We start from the raw sequence: 11854 nt of genomic DNA, 5'->3' as shown, positions 1-11854 counted from the left end.
GAGAACTGGTGAACTAAAAAATATATTACAAACAGCGGCGGATCAAACGGTAGGCGGAGTAGGCGGTCGCCTAGGGCCTCGCCGTGTTGGGGGCCCCAAACAACTTGTGCCGATTGTGCGATTTTTGGAAATTTAGCAGCATAGTTAATTTATAGCACAAAATCTAATTAAAAAGATACTAAATTGATCGAAAATATCCTTGGATTTTATATATCCTTGGTTATATAAAACATTTGTTTCTATTTGATTAGCTATATCGGCCCGGTATAGCACCAGCAATTGCCATTGCGATACTCGTGATGTGGTATTGTTTTCTCTCACCGATTGAACCGTCAAAATGTCCAGCCTGCGTGTTTCGGAACAGTATTGTGGTGGAGTATTGTGTTTAGTATTTCGATTGTCACAATTTCTGCAAGTTTGCAAGCCGGTAATGATGTTATAACCGACACAATCGGTCAGTGTACTACGACATAGCTAGCATTGTCATAGATTATGAATAAAATCATATTGCAATCATTAGAACTCTCTTTTCCGTTTGATATTTGATACCTCATGGTTCTTGGAATACCATTTCTGTCTTTCTTCATTATTACTTAATCGAAGCTGGATTGTAGGTCCAGCTTATGTCCACCCATCCCAAACTGTCCAAACACTTCATCATATCCCCTTGTAGAATACTGTTCAAACTACATTTTTGTAATCTCGGTAACATTTGCATCGTTGTTAGACTGAAATTGTTCTAAAATTTCCAATTCTAAATCCATACGGTTGAAGATCATCACCGCGAAATCGTTGATCTAAATTAAAAAAAGAACACAAAAAAAGATACTTGAAGAAATCAAGTATGCATTGATATAAAAACAATGTGTTCAGTGAAGAACCTATCATAGTAGTCTGGCTAAAACATTGTCGTGCGTGCTGAAAGCGATCTCGTTTTTTTGCATTTAAAACTCAGTTTGTTTGAGAAAAATTAGTGAGTGCTTTGTGGTGTTGTATCCCTATAATTTGCTACTGACTATCAAATTGTGCCTGAAGAGCACGTAGTGTGTTTCATACTAATGTAAATGTGCAAGTATAAATGTGACGAAATTATCGCAAGTGTCTTCACAATGAGCGAAGAGATCGGCCCAGAAATTCTTGGATTTCTTGACGCACAGACAACCGATCTCCACTTGGAGCATCAAACTTAATACGCGAAAATCAAGCGAACGATCGAAATTCACATTAATATGTGCAGGGCCACGAGAGTTGACAAATTTGTCCAATGACCAAATAAACTGGGCAACTGTGAAAGCCACTATACTGTTGCCGCGCACACTATTGTTTTCAGATGCCCGATACCAGGAGAGCATGTTTTTTCCAGAGGTGACATCTGCAGCTTGGGACAAATCTGCCCATCACAATTGCTATTGCATACTGTCAAACACGTGAGAACGATCGCTAATAAGTAATATCAATAAAACGGAAAGCATCCTTCATCTCGCTCCAACTTTCCGTCGGCTGGTACGAAATTCCATACAAAACCAGCTGTTTTCAGATACCCAATACCAGGAAAGCATCCACGGAAGAGGTAGCACCTTGTACAGCAATTTTGGTCGAAAACCGCCGAAAGGTATGTAATTTTTAAACATTAACTTTCCCGTTGGTCGTGTAAAATTTCATCGAAAACTACCAGTTTTTGAATGTATAGTACCAGGAAAGCATCCACGGAAGAGGTAGCTCCTGGTACTACGCCGGAAGGTATGCAATCAACTTGCAATGCAATGCGCCGTAAGGTATGCAATGTTTATACACTAACTTTTCATACAAACCAGCTGTTTTCAGATTTCCGATACCAGGAGAGCATGTTGCTCAAGAGGTAACATCTTCCATCCCCCTCCCCCCTTCCCCTCAAAAAAGGCGACCAAGATGGCGGACAAGATGGCGGCCAAGATGGCGACCAAGATGGCAAACAAGATGGCGGACAAGATGGCGGACAAGATGGCGGCCAAGATGGCGGACAAGATGGCGGACAAGATGGCGGCCAAGATGGCGGACAACATGGCGGCCAAGATGGCGGACAAGATGGCGGACAAGATGGCGGACAAGATGGCGGACAAGATGGCGGACAAGATGGCGGACAAGATGGCGGACAAGATGGCGGCCAAGATGGTGGCCAAGATGGCGGCCAAGATGGCGGCCAAGATGGCGGACAAGATGGCTGACAAGATGGCAAACAAGATGGCGGACAAGATGGCGGACAAGATGGCGGACAAGATGGCGGACAAGATGGCGGACACAAGATGGCGGACAAGATGGCGACCAAGATGGCGGACGAGATGGCGGACAAGATGGCGGACAAGATGGCGGACAAGATGGCGGCCAAGATGGCGGACAAGATGGCGGACAAGATGGCGGACACAAGATGGCGGACAAGATGGCGGACAAGATGGCGGACAAGATGGCGGACACAAGATGGCGGACAAGATGGCGGACAAGATGGCGGACAAGATGGCGGACAAGATGGCGGACACCAGATGGCGGACAAGATGGCGGCCAAGATGGCGGACAAGATGGCGGACAAGATGGCGGACACAAGATTGCGGACAAGATGGCGGACACAAGATGGCGGACAAGATGGCTGTCAAGATGGCGGACAAGATGGCGGACCCAAGATGGCGGACGAGATGGCGGACACAAGATGGCGGCCAAGATGGCGGACAAGATGGCGGACAAGATGGCGGCCAAGATGGCGGACAAGATGGCGAACACAAGATGGCGGCCAAGATGGCGGACAAGATGGCGGACAAGATGGCGGACAAGATGGCGGACCCAAGATGGCGGACGAGATGGCGGACACAAGATGGCGGCCAAGATGGCGGACAAGATGGCGGACAAGATGGTGGACAAGATGGCGGCCAAGATGGCGGCCAAGATGGCGGACAAGATGGCGAACACAAGATGGCGGCCAAGATGGCGGACAAGATGGCGGACAAGATGGCGGACAAGATGGCGGACAAGATGACAGACAAGATGGCGGACAAGATGGTGGACAAGATGGCGGACACAAGATGGCGGAAAAGATGGCGGCCAAGATGGCGGACAAGATGGCGGTCAAGATGGCTGACAAGATGGCGGACAAGATGGCGGACACAAGATGGCGGCCAAGATGGCGGCCAAGATGGCGGACAAGATGGCTGACAAGATGGCGGACAAGATGGCGGCCAAGATGGCGGCCAAGATGGCGGACAAGATGGCTGACAAGATGGCTGACAAGATGGCGGACAAGATGGCGGACAAGATGGCGGACAAGATGGCGGACAAGATGGCGGACAAGATGGCGGACAAGATGGCGGACAAGATGGCGAACAAGATGGCGGACAAGATGGCGGCCAAGATGGCGGACAAGATGGCGGCCAAGATGGCGGACAAGATGGCGGACACAAGATGGCGGACAAGATGGCGGACAAGATGGCGGACAAGATGGCGGACAAGATGGCGGACAAGATGGCGGACACAAGATGGCGGACAAGATGGCGGCCAAGATGGCGGACAAGATGGCGGACAAGATGGCGGACAAGATGGCGGACACAAGATGGCGGACAAGATGGCGGACACAAGATGGCGGACAAGATGGCTGTCAAGATGGCGGACAAGATGGCGGACAAGATGGCGGACACAAGATGGCGGACAAGATGGCGGACACAAGATGGCGGACAAGATGGCGGACAAGATGTCGGACAAGATGGCGGACAAGATGGCGGACAAGATGGCGGACCCAAGATGGCGGACAAGATGGCGGATACAAGATAATGAACAAGATGGCGGCCAAGATGGCGGACGAGATGGCGGACACAAGATGGCGGCCAAGATGGCGGACAAGATGGCGGACAAGATGGTGGACAAGATGGCGGACAAGATGGCGAACAAGATGGCGAACAAGATGGCGGACAAGACGGCGGACACAAGATGGCAGACAAGATGGCGGCCAAGATGGCTGACAAGATGGCGGACAAGATGGCGGACAAGATGGCGGACAAGATGGCGGACAAGATGGTGGACAAGATGGTGGCCAAGATGGCGGCCAAGATGGCGGACAAGATGGCGGACAAGATGGCGAACAAGATGGCGGCCAAGATGGCGGACAAGATGGCGGACAAGATGGCGGACAAGATGGCGGACACAAGATGGCGGACAAGATGGCGGACAAGATGGCGGACAAGATGGCGGACAAGATGGCGGCTAAGATGGCGGCCAAGATGGCAGCCAAGATGGCGAACAAGATGGCGGACAAGATGGCGGACAAGATGGCGAACAAGATGGCGGCCAAGATGGCGGACAAGATGGCGGACAAGATGGCGAACAAGATGGCGGCCAAGATGGCGGACAAGATGGCGGACAAGATGGCGGACAAGATGGCGGACACAAGATGGTGGACAAGATGGCGGACAAGATGGCGGACACAAGATGGCGGACAAGATGGCGGACAAGATGGTGGACAAGATGGCGGACAAGATGGCGGACAAGATGGCGGACACAAGATGGCGGACAAGATGGCGGACAAGATGGCGGACAAGATGGCGGCCAAGATGGCGGCCAAGATGGCAGACAAGATGGCGAACAAGATGGCGGACAAGATGGCGGACAAGATGGCGAACAAGATGGCGGCCAAGATGGCGGACAAGATGGCGGACAAGATGGCGGACAAGATGGCGAACAAGATGGCGGCCAAGATGGCAGCCAAGATGGCGAACAAGATGGCGGACAAGATGGCGGACAAGATGGCGGACAAGATGGCGGACAAGATGGCGAACAAGATGGCGGACAAGATGGCGAACAAGATGGCGAACAAGATGGCGGACAAGATGGCGGACAAGATGGCGAACAAGATGGCGGCCAAGATGGCGGCCAAGATGGCGGACAAGATGGCGGACAAGATGGCGGACAAGATGGCGAACAAGATGGCGGCCAAGATGGCGGACAAGATGGCGGACAAGATGGCGGACAAGATGGCGAACAAGATGGCGGCCAAGATGGCAGCCAAGATGGCGAACAAGATGGCGGACAAGATGGCGGACAAGATGGCAGCCAAGATGGCGAACAAGATGGCGGACAAGATGGCGGACAAGATGGCGAACAAGATGGCGGCCAAGATGGCAGCCAAGATGGCGAACAAGATGGCGGACAAGATGGCGGACAAGATGGCGAACAAGATGGCGGCCAAGATGGCGGACAAGATGGCGGACAAGATGGCGGACAAGATGGCGGACACAAGATGGTGGACAAGATGGCGGACAAGATGTTGGACAAGATGGCGGACACAAGATGGCGGACAAGATGGCGGACAAGATGGCGGACACAAGATGGCGGACAAGATGGCGGACAAGATGGTGGACAAGATGGCGGACAAGATGGCGGACACAAGATGGCGGACAAGATGGCGGACAAGATGGCGGACAAGATGGCGGCCAAGATGGCGGCCAAGATGGCAGCCTAGATGGCGAACAAGATGGCGGACAAGATGGCGAACAAGATGGCGGCCAAGATGGCGGACAAGATGGCGGACAAGATGGCGGACAAGATGGCGGACACAAGATGGCGGACAAGATGGCGGACAAGATGGCGGACAAGATGGCGGACAAGATGGCGGACAAGATGGCGGACAAGATGGCGGACACAAGATGGCGGACAAGATGGCGGACAAGATGGCGGCCAAGATGGCGGACAAGATGGCGGACAAGATGGCGGACAAGATGGCGGACAAGATGGCGGACCCAAGATGGCGGACAAGATGGCGGATACAAGATAATGAACAAGATGGCGGCCAAGATGGCGGACGAGATGGCGGACACAAGATGGCGGCCAAGATGGCGGACAAGATGGCGAACAAGATGGTGGACAAGATGGCGGCCACAAGATGGCGGACAAGATGGCGGCCAAGATGGCGGACAAGATGGCGGACAAGATGGCGAACAAGATGGCGGACAAGATGGCGGACAAGATGGCGGAAACAAGATGGCGGACAAGATGGCAGACAAGATGGCGGACAAGATGGCGGCCAAGATGGCGGCCAAGATGGCGGACAAGATGGCGGACAAGATGGCGGCCAAGATGGCGGACAAGATGGCGGACAAGATGGCGGACAAGATGGCGGCCAAGATGGCAGCCAAGATGGCGGACAAGATGGCGGACAAGATGGCGGCCAAGATGGCGGACAAGATGGCGAACAAGATGGCGGACACAAGATGGCGGACAAGATGGCGGACAAGATGGCGGACAAGATGGTGGACAAGATGGCGGACAAGATGGCGGACAAGATGGCGGACACAAGATGGCGGACAAGATGGCGGCCAAGATGGCGGCCAAGATGGCGGACAAGATGGCGGACAAGATGGCGGACAAGATGGCGGACACAAGATGGCGGCCAAGATGGCGGCCAAGATGGCGGCCAAGATGGCGGCCAAGATGGCGGCCAAGATGGCGGACAAGATGGCGGACAAGATGGCGGCCAAGATGGCGGACAAGATGGCGGACAAGATGGCGGCCAAGATGGCGGACAAGATTGCGGACACAAGATGGCGGACAAGATGGCGAACAAGATGGCGGACAAGATGGCGGCCAAGATGGCGGCCAAGATGGCGGACAAGATGGCGGCCAAGATGGCGGACACAAGATGGCGGACAAGATGGCGGACAAGATGGCGGCCAAGATGGCGGCCAAGAAGGCGGACAAGATGGCGGACAAGATGGCGGCCAAGATGGTGGACAAGATGGCGGCCAAGATGGCGGACAAGATGGCGGACACAAGATGGCGGCCAAGATGGCGTACAAGATGGCGGACAAGATGGCGGACACAAGATGGCGGACAAGATGGCGGACAAGATGGCGGACAAGATGGCGGACAAGATGGCGTACAAGATGGCGGATACAAGATGGCGGATACAAGATGGCGGACAAGATGGCGGACAAGATGGCGGACAAGATGGCGGACAAGATGGCGGACAACATGGCGGACAAGATGGCGGACACAAGATGGCGGCCAAGATGGCGGCCAAGATGGCGGACAAGATGGCGGACAAGATGGCGGCCAAGATGGTGGACAAGATGGCGGACAAGATGGCGGACAACATGGCGGACAAGATGGCGGCCAAGATGGCGGACAACATGGCGGACAAGATGGCGGACACAAGATGGCGGCCAGATGGCGGCCAAGATGGCGGCCAAGATGGCGGACAAGATGGCGGACAAGATGGCGGCCAAGATGGTGGACAAGATGGCGGACAAGATGGCGGACAAGATGGCGGACAACATGGCGGACAAGATGGCGGAAACAAGATGGCGGCCAAGATGGCGGCCAAGAAGGCGGACAAGATGGCGGACAAGATGGCGGCCAAGATGGTGGACAAGATGGCGGCCAAGATGGCGGACAAGATGGCGGACACAAGATGGCGGCCAAGATGGCGGCCAAGATGGCGGACAAGATTGCGGACACAAGATGGCGGACAAGATGGCAGACAAGATGGCGGACAAGATGGCGGCCAAGATGGCGGCCAAGATGGCGGACAAGATGGCGGCCAAGATGGCGGACAAGATGGCGGCCAAGATGGCGGACGAGATGGCGGACACAAGATGGCGGCCAAGATGGCGGCCAAGAAGGCGAACAAGATGGCGGACAAGATGGCGGCCAAGATGGTGGACAAGATGGCGGCCAAGATGGCGGACACAAGATGGCGGCCAAGATGGCGGACAAGATGGCGGCCAAGATGGCGGCCAAGATGGCGGACAAGATGGCGGACAAGATGGCGGCCAAGATGGCGGACACAAGATGGCGGACAAGATGGCGAACAAGATGGCGGACAAGATGGCGGCCAAGATGGCGGACAAGATGGCGGCCAAGATGGCGGACACAAGATGGCGGACAAGATGGCGGACAACATGGCGGACAAGATGGCGGCCAAGATGGCGGACGAGATGGCGGACACAAGATGGCGGCCAAGATGGCGGCCAAGAAGGCGGACAAGATGGCGGACACAAGATGGCGGCCAAGAAGGCGGCCAAGATGGCGGACAAGATGGCGGACACAAGATGGCGGACACAAGATGGCTGACAAGCGCGGCTATGTTATAGTGGTTTTCACAGTTGACCAGTTGATTTGGTCATTTGAAAAATTTGTCAGTATTTTGTCAACTCTCGTGGCTCTGCACCTAATGGATCAAAGAATGCTTAAAACATAATCAATTGTTGAAATAGTTCTGTAAGTAGAAGCTCACCACAGAAATCAACCGTTAATATTTGTTCATCGCCTAAAACATCGACGTGAGCGAATGATCATGGAGGTAGTGTTTCAACACAAAAACTTGACCTAGCATTTTAGTTTTCAAAAGCTGAAAGCTATGCACATCTAACCGACTGTGCATAACACAAATTATTATTATTATATAAAATTTGCGTTGTTTGTTTAATGGGATACACAATGTTAAACGTGGATTGTAATAATAATAAATAATAAATAAACAAAAAAATCGAAATTCACAACTTAACTCGCTTAAAGTAACTCGCTCATTCTGTATTGCAAAATGTATGACAGGTGATTACCCCTTACAATGCATCAGAGAATAAGCGATCTCCCGCCAGGATATGCAATATATACGCGGCATATTTACGTGGAGTAATTTGATTGGATGAATTTTCCTCTGCATTCGGCTCCATCTGGGGATCATTCTCATTGATGACGCACCACTATCTGTGTTTGTCCCCGTGCTCGATGGTCTCGGCTGTCTTCCTCGGCGACGTATCTTAAACATACCATGAGTCCAACCGGCTTCACCCCGTGGAAACAGGATCGGGTACTGTAGTGGACGCATCATCTGGTTGGTCTCATACACTGACCTTAAGGATCCTGTAGCACGATGTTGCAGTACAATCTCCCGTGTATATTCCGTGCTACCGGTGATATCGTCACAAACACACATGACCCATCTCACCTGCAGTCGGTGTTTTGTTCCGGAACTGGTCAATACCTGGTTTACGTGAAAGGAGGCAAAGGCGCAGTTCATCGCGAACAGACACGCGTTCATACGTATGACTGAACATCCGTGTTAGGAGATTGTGTGTGATAAATACCCGCTGCAGGATAAACAATAGCGATTAACTTCACCACCAAATGCTGGTGCTTGAGTGTTTTGTTAAGTTAAGTTAAGATCGAAGAAGTATAACTGAGTGTTGCATGACAAATATCCCGGAAGCACAGCGAGCGAACCAATGCGATGGCAAAGTGTTCCTTAGATGCTTTAGTTGTAAATTCCACCACGTACAGCTTTTCTAAGCTGGCGCACGTATGATTGTAGCTCCATTTTTAAAAGTTCAGATACAGTGGTAACTGAAGTTGGTGGGGATATAGCCGGTTCCAATATTGTATTCGAAGATGGTGATGGCCCTGGCGGACCATTTGAAGAAGATGATTAGGGGCGGCCCAGCGGCGGATCAAACGGTAGGCGGAGTAGGCCCCTTCTTACTGCGTTTTTCGCCTTGTCTCATTTCAAGTCCCCTCAATGTCCCCCTTCCATCCTGCATCGTTTTTAAAATTAGAGGCCCCAACTATAATTCCCGCCTGGGCCTCCAAGGGGATTGATCCTCCACTGATTACAAATGTTTATTGCCAATTTCCGGCGGACATCTATCTCACGAGACATCTTCGCTCCGGAGTGACGTGTCTAGTGCAAACATAGCATGGAAAGTAGTAGATTGTCGATATTCGCTTACATAATTAGAGCATTATTTTTGTAACAATATACAACAATATTATTATGCATACATTGTTCATCCAATTGTGTTGCACTAAACCTTTTAATTCTTTGCACCATAAAAGAGCACCTGTAAACCTGTGTCCCGCCTGTAGCTTTTGTTGTCCCTTTTTGATTGTATGTATCATTTCCGCCCTAGAAATTAAGCCAGCTTAATAAATACCAATTGCCACAGTTTTGCATTTCCTTTTCCCCGTCCTTATTCAAACGACACTCAATTGTTACGTGCAGAAGCAACAAAAAAAAAACAAACACACAAACAACTACTAATGCCCGGCCGTTGCTCCATAGTTGCTCCAAAATGGACGATGCAACAGGATGCAAACAGGCGAAAGTGGATTTTCTTGCTCGTTCGTTCCGGAGGGTTTCTCTCCCACCGATTGGAATCTTATCGCAATCGGTGGGGACGAACTGGAACCGCCCGTAATGGAATCCAGTGCAGACCGCAACGATTGTATACGGAAGCGGTTAAAGGACCAAATAGCGGCACGTGTTTCTCGGTAACACCTTTGCCGATGGAGCCGACTGGTGGGTGGGGCGGAAAGGTTGCGAGTTTTCCATTCCCTAGTGGACGGTCGTGGAATGGCACAAGTGGAGCTCGTAATACGATTATGGTAGATAATTTCTTATTTCAGCGATAAAATTGATTGTTCAATCGAACGAGAGTCATATTTCCGAATCGTGTTTCCGTGCCGCGTGTTTTGTGTTGCTGGGGATGGCAATATGGCCCCGCAACCCAACTGTTTGCATGATTCCGTGTACAGAGCATATAAGTGCGGGAAAGCGAGATGAAAAATCACACACCATTCCGGGTAGGTAAATAAATATCACGAAATTGCCTACAGAATTGTGGCATTTTGGAGAGGGTGCGCATAACCCACACGGAACGTATGAAAGCATGAAACAAAAGCACGGCATGCGGACCGTGAAAATATACAGGAAAACAATACAATAAACGTGAAACATCATAATAATGGTTTTCGAATGCAATTTCGTTACAATGTACTCCAAAATAATGAGGCATCGCATCGACTTCCATGGTCCAGCCAGAACGACCGGATTAATGTTTCACACAACCTGAATAAAAGAACTTGATAATGAATCCGAACGCTTTAATGCCCTTTTCACATCACTGCCGAGGGTTGCTGTAATGAAATATGTAGCATTTAACAAACATTAAAAGTCCATCTCAACACAGCTGACTTTCCTACCGCAAAAAAAATCATTTTTCCTTAAGAGTTTTCATCACTTGGGACGGAGAAACGCGCTCGTGAACGCTGGTACACGTTGCAATCATCTTTCTTGTTTAATTAGAAACTTGAACCATTCCATAATTGGCATACCCGTTCGAGGTTTGAATAGTGGCCCGTTTGTTCGGGCACTGCTGTTGGTTAGTTGGTTACGTTATTCCTTTTATATTTTTCGTCTGTTCGACAAACTCATCCCCGGCCCATCATATGCTTGTGGTTGGGACATTCGGAACGGGCTGGTTGGCCGGCGGTCCAGCAAGGTAAGGAGAATTGTTTTGAAGTGCCACTGAAGTGCCAAAGTTGCTACTCCCTCTTGATGATGCCATCGGAACGATGGAGGACGAAGAAAATTTATAACCTTCCTGCAAAAACGAAAACCGCTCGCCCACGAAACCATCACCATCACAAAAGTTAGCAAACGTAGCATTACGGCCAGGCAGAGAAAATTACAGGCCATTCCAGTCATTATTGCTGAACTTCGCAGATTCAACATCCTTTGCATTGCGAAGCGCCAGCCAAGGGAAAGGAAAGCTTTGCTAGAAAAGGATGCATTTTATTGCACCGCTTTCAATGGATGCGAAGTACAAATTGGCCTGTTTGGCTGTACGAGGAAAGATGGTCATTTCACTTCGTGCTGGTTCGTGCATGCCTCTGCATACCTTCCATCTAATCATTATCGAACGGCCACCAGTTATTAGTGTTCTTACGCATAGCAACACGTGTCTCATCCACGTGCATGTTGTGGTTTATACTCTCAGCAAAACCAATACCCACTACGTGCGCAAGGAAGATAGTTCCAGATTGAAATTGAATTCACTCCAAC

The sequence above is a fragment of the Anopheles moucheti genome, chromosome 2 (assembly GCF_943734755.1).
Source record: "Anopheles moucheti chromosome 2, idAnoMoucSN_F20_07, whole genome shotgun sequence".
Classification (NCBI taxonomy): Eukaryota; Metazoa; Arthropoda; class Insecta; order Diptera; family Culicidae; genus Anopheles; species Anopheles moucheti.
This window is presented reverse-complemented; position numbering follows the sequence as displayed.